Below are 17,094 nucleotides of genomic sequence, written 5' to 3'. Positions count from 1 at the left end.
CCACATACACAACCAAATTGCAACCAACGGCATATATATATACAACAATCACCTAAAATTAATCCCAAACATTCATTAAATAATTTGAAGTAAAAAGTTTCCATCATTGTGAAAAAAAGAACAATCACCAAAAATTAATCCAAAACATTCATTGAATAATTTAGAGTACAAAGTCTCCATCATTGTTAAAAAAAAGAAAACCAAGTACTAACAAAAGATTGCAAAAAGAAGTAGCATCGCCAAGCTTGCCCAACCATCTTCATTCACTGTGCCAACAAAGGATGATCACTAAGGAAGTTAGGCATGTGGTCACTAGCATTACCAGCATCACTGCTAACCCTGAAATGGATTAAAATTAAGATTGTGATCATTGAAGCAAAAGAGCTCCCTTAATTAACATGGTAAAAAACCAATATTGCAGTTGCTAACTAAATGCCAGTTGAACAAACCCTCTACCCAAGGTAAATAACCAATGTATTTATCTTAGAAGCCAGGGGAAAAAAATTACCCTTATGCTAGACAATACATAAGATCTAACAATGAACTATTCGTTGTTTTTATCACGAGCATAAACTCATTATTCTTTTATGGAATGGGTAAAAAAATTATGAACAAACCTTCTACCTAAGGTAAATAACAATGAACTATTTGTTGTTTTTATCATACATATCTTACATGTCCTGTTATTCTTTTGTGGAATGGGCAAAAAAATTATGCATTATAAGATTTGCTTAGATTCTAAAAAATTGAGAGGAAAGAAGAATAGATGTTTGTGTGTGTGTGTGTGATCCACGTAATACTGGGAAGAATAAGCCCAAATCTTAATAGAAAAATAAAGCCCATTATAATATATTAATACACATGTTAATATACAGACATCAAGAGATATATTACTAATAAAAAAAACTTTCACAACTAACTTTTAAATTTTAAAGTAGATAGAACTAGTTTGGCCCCCCAAACAAAAGTTGATGGGTCCACCCCTGATTCATAATAAAAAAAACCAAACCAATAAGATAACAAAACTGCAAATGTTAAAGACATCAATCGAATGAACACAAATACTATGCAGTATCCAGCAATGTCAAAAGCATAACCAGATCATTATGAACTTAACTATAATCGAAAGACCTTGGAGCCAACCATATCATAAATAGAGTTCCCTGGGCATATATTTCGATGCTATGCAGGTCTAATTAGGGGTATACAATGGACCATCATTTCCATCTTACCACCTTGGCAACAAATAAAATTCCATACATTAAAAAGGCTCAAAAATTATTCTGCATTATTACATATTATTTGGACCAGCTAGTTAAACCAATGAATTATGTATGTTTTCTAAAAATTATATATATATATACAAAAAAATCATTAGTTAAAACATAAAAGGAACCTCAATTGGGGAAGGAAATAATAAATAAACAAAAAGGAAAAGAAAACAGTTTTTCTTTCAATTGTTGAATAAGAGGGCTTTATTCAACAAAGAAAATGACCTTATCTAATTCAAATTTTCTTTCTTTTTGACACTTTTTTAGGACTAAAACCTGGCCAGATTCTTTTAGAAAGTTTAGTAGATCTATTGTTTTTTTATAACCTTTCTTCTCTTCTTTTCAAAGGAAGCGCCTGGTTTAATTAAATACTAATTTATCTTGCTATACCTATTTTGGGATATGTTACCAATAGTAATGGAATCAAATAAATGATCTAGGATGGTTTGTCAGCCATATTATATGGGACTCAGGTACTTGTGTCTTGAGTTGGTAAATGTCAAAGCAAGTAACTTGTCTAAGGTTGAATATATCAAATACCTAAATCTGAGGACACTGTTAAATAAGAATTATTATTGCCTTGGATGATAAGTCTTTTATGTGACATTGAGATATATGCATTCTTAAAAAGAATTCACAACATATGATGATGATGAAAAATAATCCACCAGTGCTGTAATAGGATTTAGAACTAAATTAAATTCAAAGAATGAAACTTCAAACTTACATCTGCTTGTTACATGATGATAGGAATTTCCTATAAATGCAAAGCACAACTTTTACGAGCCAAAATGCTCATTCCTCAAATCCTTATAAAATCTGTGCTCTAGGTAATCAGTAATCTGTATAAGAACCAACAATGGAAGTCACTTCAAAAAAAGTCATAGGCACTTTGCCAAGGTTACAAATTTTAGAGTAACTTTTTTGGGTCTGACAGAATTTTTGAACTATCAAAAATTTGTCATTGGGTTCAAGAGATTGATATTTTCATTGCTTCAAATTCTCAATTGCTTTTGACATTTTCTTAATCAATATTTACATTATCTTTACAAGATTTTAGAGTAAATATTTGATTTCAACAGGGGGAAAATTTGAATTAAATAAAAAAACTCCAGAAACTAACCGACTATGAGCATAAAGTTAAGAGCACAAGGCAAGGCTTGCCTTTAAATAAATAAATAGATATTGGCTTCTCTTGTCTCTTAATGTGCCAGGAAAATTGTATTAGACTATTAAGTGATAAATTTCAATTTGAAACCGTAACTAGAAAAATCTTTCAAAAAAAAAAAAAAAATTTGATGGGTTAACTAAAGAACAGTATAGTGGCTGAAAACTTTATATGGTAACTGCAAATTTAAATTTAAATGTTGAATTCAGAAACTTGAATTTGCTTGAGTCGGGATTTCTGATAGAGCCATGAATTGACAATACAATATGAATTGAATTTTCAGAACAATAGCCTCTTAGTGAAAGGGAAGTTAGGCCGTACCTTTGGTATTCGTAATGGATTTTTCAAAGCATAATCACAAAGCTTCCCAATTTTTTGGTCTTTTGGTTCAGCATCCTACAAAAGGTGATTAACATAACAATATCAGAAGCCTCTAAAAGGGATAAACCCTAATTTCATATATACATCAACAAAATTGAAATCCCTAACCTGTTCGTATGCATCCTCTTCAAAAATTGAACTCCTCTAGCCCAATTCTAACATCAAAATCACATAGATGAGTGGTGAGAAGAATAAGAATCAAAATTTATGTATCCATTTTAATCGACCGAGTAAGTTTTGCGAACACACACACACACACATATATACGTGTATAAATAGAGAGAAATAGATTGAAAACAAACCTAGCAGCAGCGGTCGTCTGCAAATCGCCGAACACACCTTCGCGTCTCTAATGGAGGATTCCAGATTTAAGGTTTCTTCTTTAGGGGTTAGGGTTTGCTCTGATGGTCAACTGAAAGAGGCTTGATGGAAAGAGGGAAAAACATTTTCACCGGTTAGGGTTTTATTCCACTAGCACTGTATGTGGCTTTTTTTGTGTGGGTGTGTGGATTTGTCTCTGAGTTTTCGTTCGATACAGCTTAAGGGAATCGTGGCATAGCCATTCCTAATCTAGTCGCTCGCCCTCGCTCTACTGAATATATATATTTTTTATTTTATTTTTTTTGGAGAGGACAAGCATTCAAAGTATCAGCGGGAATAATACCCGCTAATAAAATTCACCTCCTTCCACGGTTCCAGAAGAACCGTGGTAGAAAGAGGCCCTTTTTAACACGGTTTATCATTAACCGTGCTAGAAAGGGCCTCTTTTTACCACGGTTCTGCATTAACCGTGATAAAAAACAATTTTTATCACGGTTCCGCAAGAACCGTGGTAGAAAATGGTCTTTCTACCATGGTTCTTGCGGAACCGTGGTAGAAAGCGTTTTTTACCACGGTTAATGCGGAACCGTGATAAAAAGACCATGGTTAAAAGTTATTTTTCTTGTAGTGGATGCACAAAACAAAATTACACATTGAGTGACTGTCTTGTGTTGTGAGACTGTTGTGTCATTTCCTCTCTATTGGCAAACCATTGAACTGTTCTTCTTGCAATTGGCAACCATGAATTGGGGTGTGTGTGCGCGCTTCATTTTTGTTAATTACACTATTAATGTTGCTACAGTTAGACTGTTTTTATCAGATCTCGATCACAATAAACTCACGTCGTCTAATAAATCAGGAGCCAAGATTAATAAATTAATCAATACATTAATGCTTGACTAAGTATATTAATTTGCTCGCATGGATATATAAAATATATTCTACTTTAATGAAGTCAGATTCCCACTCTTGTATTTGAAAAAATGTACATCATTTGTTTATTTCTTAAACTAATTAAATGACAAAAATGTCTCTCATAGACTAATATGGAGTACCTATTCTCTTATTTGTGAAATTGAAGACAATAATGCTAAACAACATACCAGTACAGCACATTTATTTTGTGTTTTTTCCTAGTGTCAGTATTGAAATGAAAATAGAATACTGCAAATGAGGAAAATAAGCAGGAAATATCAGTAGAGTAAAGAAATGCAAAAAAATCAGAAAAGTGAAGAAAAGGTGACCATAGAACTGAGAACCTTTCTTTAGTTTAGAATGAAAAAAGTTGTCCAGTTATTGATTGCAATATTACTTTTTTATTGACTTATTGATGCTTAACACTACATTAATCTTAATTTAAGGAAGCAATAAAAGAGAAGTTTTCAGAAGTTTCTCACGATTCTGATGGTACCAGTCTTATCGTAAATGATGTTGAGATAGTGGAAAACCAATTAGGTATCAGAAAGGGATATCGTCGTGGGTTCGGAAATGGTTTTGTAGCTCCAAGCCATCAACGTTCATCCTTAACTTTTGAAGAGGCTTCTAGAAAAAGGGTGAAAAATGTTGAAGAAAAAAATGCAGAACTTACGGAGAAAGTTACAAGTTTAGAGGAGAAGTTGGATACAATTCAGAAGCTACTTGAGCAGCAACAACAGCAGCAACAACAGCAGCAACAACAACTCCTTGAGCAACAACAACAGCACCAACAGCCGCCACCACCATGGTTCCACCAATATCAACATTCTCCATCACATTCCCAACAACAGCATGCCCCACCAAGCTGGTATCAACAGCCGCCAAGCTGGTATCAGCAACCACCAACAAGCACCTGAATGAACTATAAAGACAATTATTTTGGTAGATATATTTTGGAGCTTTTTGATGGCTAGCTAGCTGATTTCTAACTATTTTGGTACGTGTATTTTTTGGCCTGCATTTTCATGATTTCATTCAGTTTAAAATGATGTTTTAATTTTTGAGGATGTTTGGAACCATTTGATGTTAAAGCAGCTAGTACATACTTTTAGTTGTTTACAAAATTGGAGAATTTGTAGTTTCATCATGAGATTAATAGCTTGTTTGTTGGCACTTTATTGTTGTGATAATCAATTTTTTTCTTTTTAGAATGATGTTGTGGATGTATGTATTTTTTAGTTCCGGATGTTTTCGTTTAATAAGTTTTTCTAGAACACAAATTCAGCCGAGCAAAAACCAAAAATAATAATAATAATAATAATAATAATAATAATACAAATTTAATAATAATAATAATAATAATAATAATAATAATAATAATAATAAAATCATATTAGGGACAGTAAATCATATTAGGGACAGTACAAGTTGTGTCTAATAAGTATTGTAATTAGGGACAGACAATAAACTGTCTTTAAAATATCGACTATTAGGGACAGTAAATGTCGTCCCTAATAATGAATCAAAAGGACTATTAGGGACAGTAAATACCGTCCCCAATAATAAATCAAAGGGGACGGTATTATTTGGGATAGTAAGTCCGTCCCTAATAAATCGGCATATTTGTGACATTAGCTCCGTCCCTAATAAATCAAACGGGGACGGTCTTATTTGAGACAGCAAGTCCATCCCTAAAGGTTGAACTTTTTAGGGACGGGCAACTTTTACCGTCCCTAAAAATCTTTTGGGACACAACTATTAGGGACGGTCGACTTCGATCATTAGGGATGGTCTTAGGACTTTTAGGGACAGATTCGACCGTCACTAAAAACCTAATTTCTTGTAGTGATATATATATATATATATATATATATATATATATATATATATGTCATCTATCAGGAAATAAAATAACTAAATTAAGGAATACATGTTTTAAAATTGATGTTTTCAAACAATACCCATGTGCCAATCTAAGATTAATCATCGTTAAAATGAACTCTAGTAACTCAGCAGATGACACTAAAATAATATACATCAACCTTGACAAATCTAAACTAAATTTATTTTCGATAAATTCATATGATATAAAACCTTAAATAATATTCTTATCAAGTCACAAATATAATATAAAATTACAAAGCAAGATTAACTTGCCTGAGTACGCAACTCTTTCTTTCCTATATAAAGATTGGATCACCGTCCCTTCTCTCGATTACTGCAGAAGGTAAGAAGTATCGATAACTTCTATTTCTCTCTTTCTACCTTGTTTTATTTCTTCCTTTTACGCAGAAGGGAAAAATAAAATAAAATAAAATAAAACTAATATAAAGATAAGAATATCGGTAGGTGAGCTAATTTAGGATCCCCTTTAAAATTTCAACTTTTTTTAGAAAATAACCTATTATCTCTAATATTCCTTAAAAAGTCAACTAAATAATAAATATTCCTAATAAAAAAAAATACGGATATTACATTTCCTTTCATAAAATGGAGGACGTACCACTTGAATGACTTTGGTGGTTTTAAAAACCTTAAGGTTATGCTTTTGCACTCCAAAACTACTACTCGTATTATTCAAAAGTCTTCATATTCCAGCTTGAAAGAATAATTTAATAATTTTTTAAAAAATAAAAGATATTTCATTAATTGTATTTTTTCTTAAAATCTTATATTTTTCGAAATGGATGCTTATTTGGATGGATATAATCTATATTATCGTATGTGTTGGGGTAGCTGCATTATCTTCTGATATAGGGCCAAGAATTTAAAGCTCCAGGTGACACTTGAGAGGATGGAAATGAAAGATACAGCAAGATATGTCACGAAGTGATTATTATTGCTGCACCAAATCTCAAAACCGGTGACAAAGAGCTGTTAATAGTTGTAGCACACCTAGCCCACTAATACCTAATAAATTTGCTTTAAATTATTTTTTTCCTGGAAAACAAACAAGACTCGAAGTAAAAAAACAAGGCAATACAAAAGCACTAACACTCGACATCCGCCACAGCAAATGACTCAATGGAATGAAGAAGTGAAGGAAAAAACTGATCCGATCCAAGCCCAGGATGTGAAAGAGTAGTTAAAGCATGAGCCACCCAATTATTTTGGGGACGCACATGGGTCAAAGTAGCAGAAGAAAATTGCCGAAGGTCTCGATAAATATCAAAACATAAAGAAGCAATTTCAACTAGACAAGACTCACCACTTAACACCCCATCCACGACCACTTTAGCATCCGATTAAAACCATAAGGAAGAGAAGCCGAACTCTAAAGCACAAAGGGCAGCACGCTGATATACCATAGCTTCCGCCTGCAAAGAAAAAGAAGCATAAAACAAACAAAAAACAATTGCTTGGAGCACAGTACCTCAAAAATCACGGCAAATAGCTCCACCGCTCTCCAACAACGACCTCCGACAAAATGAAGCATCAAAATTACATTTGATAATTCCAGATGGGGGAGGATGCCAAGAATCCACTAAAGTAATGTCTGGCCCTGGATGTAAAGATGAGCGTTAGTTAGTTTTTGGGAAAACGCCAACTCACCCGAAAAGAAGAGAAAGAAAGGCCGGAAAAATCAAGACACAGGGGAGAGAGTTTCCACACCTGAATTGAATGCGGATAAGAAAAGATAAGATGCACAACAGTCTCCTCCCATAAAACACACCGAGGACAATTTTGCTTTAAATTATAACATGTCTGTCTTTGTTAAATATTATGATTTTCTCTCTCTCTATATATACTGTATCATATACATATACAAAAAATATATAGATTGTCCAATACTTGCAGTCACATAAATTTATTAGGTGTTGGGCTCGCGAAAAAGCGCTGGTTCCGCTTTCTAAATTGTGTGGAATGTGGGTAGGATAGAATAGTGGGGTGTACGAGCGTGTTAGGAATTGCAGTAGTTCCAAAGTAGAAATCCGAACAGTAATTCAGTTAGAAATATGTAGGAATCAGGCGATTGTACGAAGGTCTGGAATGACCACCTTCGAAGAGTCTTTTTTGCCTTTGAATAAGGACTTCGAGACTATTCTATGACTAATGGAAAAGAAGATGGTATTAAAGTGCAAGTGCTAAAATTTAAAGTAATTGAAGTGCAGGACTTGGAATGTAAGAAATGAAGTACGAGTGCTGATATTAAAGAAATGAAGTGGGAGTGCTGGAATTGAAGACATACAAAGCTACTTAACAGAAAGTAGTGAAAGGAAGTACTGGACTTAACTCAAATATTATGAGAACTCATTTCTAAAATGAATGCTATATGGAATAGCAAAGTACTAGACTCAACATAAAAATATGTAAATTCATTGCTGGAATGGAAAATACATGAACTAGCAAAAGCAAAATGCTAGGTTTAGACATAATGTAAATTCATTGTTGAAATGAAAGGTATATGAAATAGCAAAGATGTTATGTTGTGTGCATTGAGCAAGCTTTGCAAGCTAGCCTTAAGTGCTTTATTTATAGAGCTTTCCATGCATGCAGCAGCTTGATGTGGCAGCTTCAACATTTTTCACGTGGACTGACTTCGAACTGCCAAGCGCCCCATGTTCTCTTGGCAGTTGTAACTTCTTTCTTCCATATTCTCCCTCCTTTATTGCAGACTTCTTCCCCTCTTTAGATATGATTTCATGATCCATAATCCCACGATTTCTTGTTCCCTTTACTCTGTCGTAAATATCATTCAGACACGATTTAATTAGCTTTGTTATCCATGACTTCTGACAACTTCCCTTCAGTTAGTAGTAGCAGTTGCATGAAATACCACCATTTTCAACTGATCAAGTGTCCCACGATTTCTTGTGGTCCCTTCCTTCTTTAGAGTCCTTTTTCCCCTCTAATTCCATATATACATGCATGTATATAGGAATTACTTACAGACCCACGTTTCCCTTTAAACCTTAATAACCTCTATTGACTGAACTTTCCTACTTGAGTTTTCCATAACGTCGTGGCCTCCTGAATTTTAGCGTCTTTCTCATCGTGGGTTGGTATCCTTAATTCTTGTAACTTCCTTTCTTCAGACTTTCCTTCTTCTAATATAATTCCATATATATCATGCATATATAAGGAAGTTACTTGTAGACCCACATTAACCTTAACCAAGGTAACCTCCTTCTGTTGGACTTTCCATTTAATCTTGGTTTTCATGGCGTCGTGGCCCCTGGACTTCAGCGATTTTCTCATCGTGAGCTGCATATAATACAAATATATATATATATATATATATATATATATATCCATAAATATGTGTCATCCCACGTTTCCTTAATTTTCGGCAACTTCCTTCAACCAAACTTTCCTTTCTGGTTTTAGAATTCGTGATGCCATGCATTCATTCTTTCTAGTGATTTCTTCATCATGGGTTTATATTCCGGTATATATAAATATATATCCAAAATATACATGCCATTTTGTAATGTTGCCGACTTTGCTGAGATAGTTGTTTGAATTTTCCTAAAAATAAGAAGAAAATCCAGCACATGTCTTGCTTGGTCAACCTTGGCCTTGTCGTATTTGGTAAGTCTTCCTTTTACTTAGGAATACATGATCTTTAGAAGCATAATTTTCTCCATGAACCTTCCATAATACCAATTCTTAAAAGAATTGATCTACTGCGATTAGCACCATAGTAAGCTTAGTAGATTTCGCCATGTGTGGTAAAATTCATTCCATATAGGAAGATGTGGGCCCTTGCTTTAAAGATGGCAAGTCCTAATAGGACTCGCCTCTTTCCTTTTAAAATAGAAAACCCCATATGGTAGGATTGTACTAGCACACTTGTTTGTGATTTCAATTACTACGTAATATTATATATCTTCTAATAATAACTTATTAGAGTTGTGATCCAGCGTGGTAAGTTCCATTGGAACTTGCCACATGTTGCCTTTCCATTAGGCAAAAAATAATAGAGTAAACATATGCCACCCAAATTCCATGCCTTGTGAAACAATTTGATGACAAGGTATGGGATTTGAATTTTGCCATCATGAAGAAGAAGAAGTGGAAGTACTGGAAGAAGGAGAGGATGTTTTGTATAAAGCAAAGGGATAAAAAAAAGTTTCTCAGGTACTTTCAATATGGTTGGACTTAACTTGGAATTGCTAACATGGAAATGTATGTATATATAAGCAAGATGAGTAATTTCTAGTATGAATAGAACTTAGACCATGTAATGTAGCCTCTTCTCAATGAAATGCTCCATACTTAGGAAATCAGCTGATCTTGAAAATTCAGCTAAGTCTGTTTCATAACTTTAGCCAATGTACTTTTCCAAGTACTTAGCTTTTCCTTCTTGGAATGGCCAAAGTATGGCCATTACGCTTCCTTTCCAGCTTTCCGGTTTACTTAGAAAGGAAGATACCAGCCATGTTATGTGGCCAGTTAAATGATTGTGGATTTTCAATTTTCATAAATGGAAGGGTGATACCCTTCCAAGTATACACCATTCACATAATACTTGTGGGATCCTCCAGACGTGCCCCCTTTTCTATGCGTTTAGAAAATGGACTTTGTAATGCGAGAGGTCGCTTCGCAAGGTCAAAATATGAATGTGGTTTAGGAAGCTTTTCTAGTTAAATTTACATTTATAAAAATTACTACTACAACTAATGAAGTATAGCAAGTAGGGATCGTCCACAGAGATTATACGTGTTGGAATTTAATTTCAACTCTAATGTATCAATTGATTGCAAAATAGAGAGATTGGTTGATTAAACTAAGATGCAAGAAAATTAAAATGCAATTAAAATAAACTAAGTTGAGTTAGAGATTTAAGAGATGAGAAGTGAGGTCTTGGGGTGCATTGGAATTGCCACCAAGCTTGTTCACCAAACCACACACTTTCAACTAATTTGGGGAAAACATTCTTATGAACAAAATGCGACTACCAATTGCAATATTAAGCATGAACCATCAAATTCAATAATGAATTGCCTACCTAACCAACAATTAAACTAAGTGTAGAACAACCCATCAATTCTAAGCATGACCCATCAAACTAGTCATAATTGTAGCATACATCAATCTAGAGAATCATAGAATTTGCAATAATAAGCCATGGAATATCAAATCAAGTATAGATTGTCTACCTACTTACAAGCATGAATTAAATTGTAGAACAATCCATCAACCATAAGTATAATCCATCAAATTAATTGACAAACCTATTTAATAAAAACCATGTCTAGCCATCACTAGATTCTTAATCAACCACACATAGACATGCAATTAATATAGAAAAATTAGTGTAGAGATCAATTCCCAAATAATCACATATAAAATAATATGTAATCACATAGAGAATCAATAGAAATAATTAATCCATAGAAATCAAAGGAAAGAGATATTATTAAATTCACAAGGCTAAAACACTAATTACAAGATATTATTCCCTAAAAAGTATGAAAGAGATACAGGTTTAGATTACAAACTTGGGGCTCATCTAAGCCCTAATGAGAAGTCTAGCCAATCATAAAGGAGGTGGGTGTGATCTTCTTCCTCTTCTTCTTTGTTGAATTCTAGAGAGAGAGTGTGTTTAGATTTTGAAATGTGTTCTTGGTGCCTCCACTATTCTCTTTTCTTCTAACCCTAATCTCTAATTTTTCTAGAGAGAGAACTAACTATTACAATGTAAAAGTAAAATAAAATTGAAGACAAAAGAATCATTGCATAATGGTTCAATTCCCTTTAAACACAAGGTCCTTGGAGTAGTGAACAAGTCAGAAAATAAGCCCCTAAAATATCTAATCCCGCAGTTATGTGGTAGGTAGAGTTCAGGCGTGCGTGAATAAAATAGCTCGCTGTCAGCTCATTTTCGATCGATCGAAGAAATCTTTGATCGATCGAAAAAATCTCAATCCATCCAAAAATTCAACATTTTTGACCTTTTTCTGGAATCTTTCTGGAACTTTTACTTGACTCCAAAAATGTTGTAATAGACAAATTTTAGCCCGTTTGAACCTTATTGATCTGAAATAGACAAAAACACAAATAAGTACTAAAACAGAAAAATAAAGATAGATGAATGGACTAAAATACCCTCGCTTATGTGCTAAAATGCGTCACATTTGAGCACTCATCACACCCCAAAACTTAGATATTACTAGTCCTTAGTAATGAACTACAAGGAGAAGAAAGAAATAAACATCTAAGTAATTATGAACTAGAAAGAAATTAAAGGATAACGCCACTTTCGTAGGGAATACGATTGCATTTAGCACATGCAACAAGCCTTTTAAACCCCTAGGTTACCCCTAGTGAACGAGTGAAGTCTCGTGAGGGTTTCCAGAAATGATACCCACAAACATTGAGCTCTTTCTCACAATAGAGGCATCAATATACAAAACAAGCATTGGGAGAGAACTACCTCAAGTATACAATTTTTTAACCCTTTCCAAGAAATCCCCAAAATCTCAACATCAAGCAAGCAAGTATGGTCCTCCACACATCAGGATAATGATCATGCAAATCAAAACAACTTTAGAATCCTTTTTAAGTGAACCAGCATCAAATATGTTGCTATTTAAGCCAACCAAAGAAATGATCACATCCGGCCTTAAACTAGCACACAAATCTAGTACCGATCATCAAGACAAAGAATGCACATTTTATTAAAGTTTTATTCATCTAGATGCGCTTATTTTTTTCACTCAATTTTTTATTTTATTTTATTTTTATTTTTTATACTAATTCTAAGGATCAAAGATGGAAGAATAGTGCAATGTGTTGATCTATTAAGCTTTCTAGCGATCTATGATGTCGAGCGTTAGGTCAATGACTCCCAAACTAGACGGCTTTAGGGCATTAGGTATTTAAACACCCCTAAGGACTTACAAGCTCAAATCAATTAGGTTACAAATCAAAATAACATCCATCTAATCATTTCCCACTTCTCATCTTTTGGGAGAAGTCCTCACTTTATTTTTATTTTTATTTTCATTTTTATTTTTATTTTTTAATTATTAACCTAGAGTTTGGGCCCTTCATCTTTCGGCGTGAGAAATTCAGTGCTTGATGAGGCTAGAATTTCGGCTAGTGAAAAGGGTTTGTTATCCACCTTTGTCAAGAATGAAAGTTTTCAATGCACTACTAGCTCAATTGAGATATAACCAAATCAATAGTCAACAAAGCATGTACTCTACAAATGAATGCTAGTGTGCGCCTGTGCTAGTGTAGAATCTTAGAGTGAATCTCAAAATAATCACAAGATCAGGATGATGTAGACCACAAATGCAAGCAAGATATCAATCTTTTAAAAAAATTACACCTAAATGGCATCCACAAAGCATACAAGGAGTATTGGACTCTCAAGTCAAGCAATTTTTAAATTCTAAGTATCATGGTCCTCAAAAGATAAAAATCATAACTAACATCAACCTCAAATCTCAATCATACATTTAAAACTCAACTTAAATAGAATGCAACAAAGCCACCATACCCCCAAACTTAAACCTCACATTGTCCTCAATGTACAATGAGAACAATAAAAAAGATGGAAAGAATATACCATGGTGAAAAAGACATGAAGCTCGGTATTGATCCATTGGGAAAGAGTGCACCCCCAAACTTGGAATCAACAACCTACTTAAATAAGCATACTAGCAAACTCACATCAAATATCAAATGGGATAAGATAAGTAAATCAAGCATTCTAAAGCAATACAACACAAGATGAAAGAGAGATATGAGATCAAGCCCAAGATAAATCATAAAGTATACATGATTATACAAAAGGGTATAATGGTGAATTTTTTTATATTTTTCATTTAATGAAAGCAAGTACATACAAAATGTAAGAAAAATAAAGAAGGTAAAATGTAATGAAAGAATATGTACGATGCAAGAAATGAAAAACAAAAAGTAAGAAAGGATGCAAGAACAAAATAATGAAAAATGAAAATAAAAACTCTTTTTTTTTATTATTTAATTATTTTTTATTTAATTATTATTATTATTATTATTTTTGACATAACAAGTATGTACACACACACAAAAATAAAACAAATACACATGCAAGGAATGAAAATGTAAGGAAATAAGGGATGCAAATATATATATATATATATTTATGAATAGTGCTCAATCGATCGAAAGAGGTACTCGATCGATCGAAAAGCCTGTAGAGTGATGCCCTGGGATCAAAATTTTCCAACACAATTCTGATCAATTGAAATTATTTTTGATCGATTGAGACCATTTTCGATTGATCAGAATAAGCGTTGATCGATCGATCGAACTGGGCGTTGCCTGGGCACAAAATGCTGAATTTCGAAAATTTTTCAAAAGCAGAAATTTTTTTAAGGCCCCAAAATGCATGAATATGGTCTAAAAACCTGATTTTTGACAATGAAGTGCAATGAAACATATCTAGACGATGCAAGAAATGAAAAATAAAAAGAAATAGGAGAGGAATAGAGTTGTGAAACTCTACAAATACTAGTGTTTAACGTCTCTAACAAGATGTCAGTTCGACTCACTAGTTGAACGTATCAAAAACCAGATATGAAACATCCTTATTGACCCTCTTTTCCATTTTCTAATTTATGTCTCACTTACAACAATATACACATCCTCTAAAAGAATGAATTGAAAAGAAATTATGAAAGATGCATTTTGTTTCCTTTCATCCACGATCTTGAAAATAAAATCAATGATGAGCGGCCTTGCACTTAGCAAGGCAAAGTCTTTCAAAGACTCAATTGGATTAATAGGAATTGCACTCTCTTCATCCCTTTTCTCTTCCTCAAAAATCACCATCTCCTCACCTTCTAAGTTAGCTAAGGAGTCCATTAAAGAGTTTATTTCATTCTTGGAGCTTTTAAGGTCAAAACCACAATTTTTATACATTTAAAAAATGCATGCCTCAAGAAGGCCTTTGGAGATAATAAAAGGAAGACCCTCTTCAACAAGTTCCTCCTCCTCCTCTCCTACCTCTATAGTAATCAACATCTCCCCACTCTCTAAAGTGTCAAAGGCCGGAATCAAATCATGATCAAAATAAGAAAAATCCTTATAAGTCATGTTGTGCTCTATCGGACTAGCCATTGGTGGACTCATTAATTCCTCAATTTGCTCACTTGCTACTTCTTCCTCTTCACTCTCATCATCCTCATTTATATAAATTGACGTTTTAGCCATTTTTTCATTTGCCTCTTCCTCCTCCTTTTGACGAGAAAGAGTACTTGTAATTTGCTTAACTTGAGCTTCAAGCTTGGCTAAAATTTGAGAATATGAAAAGATAAGTTGAGTTTATGAATTAAGCTCATTAATTAGAGCTAACATTTTTTCTTGAAACTCGGGTGAATAAGGTGATAGAGGTGGTTTTTCATAAAATGGTGGGGGAGGGCAATAGTCACAAGGAGGATTAAAAGAGTGATCAAGTCTATAATAAAATGATGCATATTGAACATTGGACTCAATCTCATAAGGATTAAAATATGATGGAGAGGCATAAGGTGAAGGGAATAAATTCCCCCCCAAACTTGGATCAAATAATGGCTCCATTCACAATAAAAATCCAAATGCAAGAAAAATTTTGGCCTCCACACTGGCCGATGCTTGGACTTAAAATAAAGCAATGAAATTAACTTAAACAAGGGCTATCACAAGCATGCAAAGAAGTGAAACAATTAAAATACAAGAGTTCCAAGAATTGCTCACAAAGGTCCTTAAGCAACTTCAAATTCCAATGTTAGCTTTAAGCTCTAATGATTGCTTTAAGATCTAAAGTTTGCCTTCCTTGTAGTCAAGTACCTAATTGAACAAATAATATCAAGAATGAGAAAAGAATATACAATGAAAAATAAAATAAAAAAAGAAGCAATCAAATGAACACTATTGTCTAGCCTAATTCCAACAAAATCGTTAATCCCAGGCAACGGCGCCAAAATTTGACGTGCCCCCCCTTTCTATGCGTTTAGAAAATGGACTTTGTAATGCGAGAGGTCGCTTCTCAAGGCCAAACTATGAATGTGGTTTAGGAAGCCTTTCTGGTCAAATTTACATTTATAAAAACTACTACTATAACTAATGAAGTATAGCGAGTAGTGATCGTCCACAGAGATTATAAGTGTTGGAATTTAATTTCGACTCTAATGTATCAATTGATTGCAAAAGAGAGAGATTGGTTGATTAAACTAAGATGCAAGGAAATTAAAATGCAATTAAAATAAACTAAGTTGAGTTAGGGATTTAAGAGATGAGAAGTGAGGTCTTGGGGTGCATTGGAATCGCTATCAAGCTCGTTCACCAAACCACACACTTTCAACTAATTTGGGGAAAACATTCTTATGAACAAAATGCAACTATCAATTGCAATATTAAGTATGGACCATCAAATTCAATAATGAATTGCCTACCTAACCAAAAATTAAACTAAGTGTAGAACAACCCATTAATTCTAAGCATGACCCATCAAATTAGTCACAATTGTAGCACACATCAATCTAGAGAATCATGGAATTTGCAATAATAAGCCATGGAATATCAAATCAAGTATAGATTGTCTACCTACCTACAAACATGAATTAAATTATAGAACAACCCATCAAGCATAAGTATAATCCATCAAATTAATTGATAAACTCATCTAATAAAAACTATGTCTAGCTATCACTAGATTCTCAATCAACCACACATAAAAATGCAATTAATATAGAAAAGTTGGTGTAAAGATCAATTCCCAAATAATCACACATAAGACAACATGTAATCACATAGAGAATCAATAGAAATAATTAATCTATAGAAATCAAAGGAAAACCCAAGATTTATTAAATTCATAAGGCTAAAACACTAATCACAAGATATTATTCCCCAAAAAGTATGAAAGAGATAGAGGTTTAGATTACAAACTTGAGACTCATCCAAGCCCCAATGAGAAGTCTAGCCAATCATGGAGGAGGTGGGTGTGATCTTGGAACCCTCAAGGGCAATCCCCAAACATGGCTCCATCTTCTTCCTCTTCTTTTTTGTTGAATTCTAGAGAGAGAGAGTGTGTAGATTTTGAGATGTGTTCTTGGTGCC

General features: G+C 33.6%; 1 long non-coding RNA gene across 1 annotated transcript; it reads right to left on the bottom strand.

Annotated features, from left to right (window-relative positions):
- Nucleotides 1-53: 53 nt before the first annotated feature.
- Nucleotides 54-3,456, bottom strand: LOC132306184 (uncharacterized). The gene is made up of 5 exons (XR_009481851.1): nt 3,123-3,456; nt 2,929-2,975; nt 2,761-2,835; nt 1,999-2,113; nt 54-339 (listed from the first exon to the last, which is right to left on the bottom strand). It is a non-coding gene; the product is annotated as an uncharacterized LOC132306184 (long non-coding RNA).
- Nucleotides 3,457-17,094: the final 13,638 nt, after the last annotated feature.

Source organism: Cornus florida, unplaced genomic scaffold (assembly GCF_030987335.1).
Source record: "Cornus florida cultivar Cherokee Brave unplaced genomic scaffold, ASM3098733v1 CherokeeBrave_3.0.0_Hap2_Chr05, whole genome shotgun sequence".
Lineage (NCBI taxonomy): Eukaryota > Viridiplantae > Streptophyta > Magnoliopsida > Cornales > Cornaceae > Cornus > Cornus florida.
The sequence above is the reverse complement of the archived record's forward strand: the minus strand, read 5'-3'. Positions and strand labels throughout refer to the sequence as shown.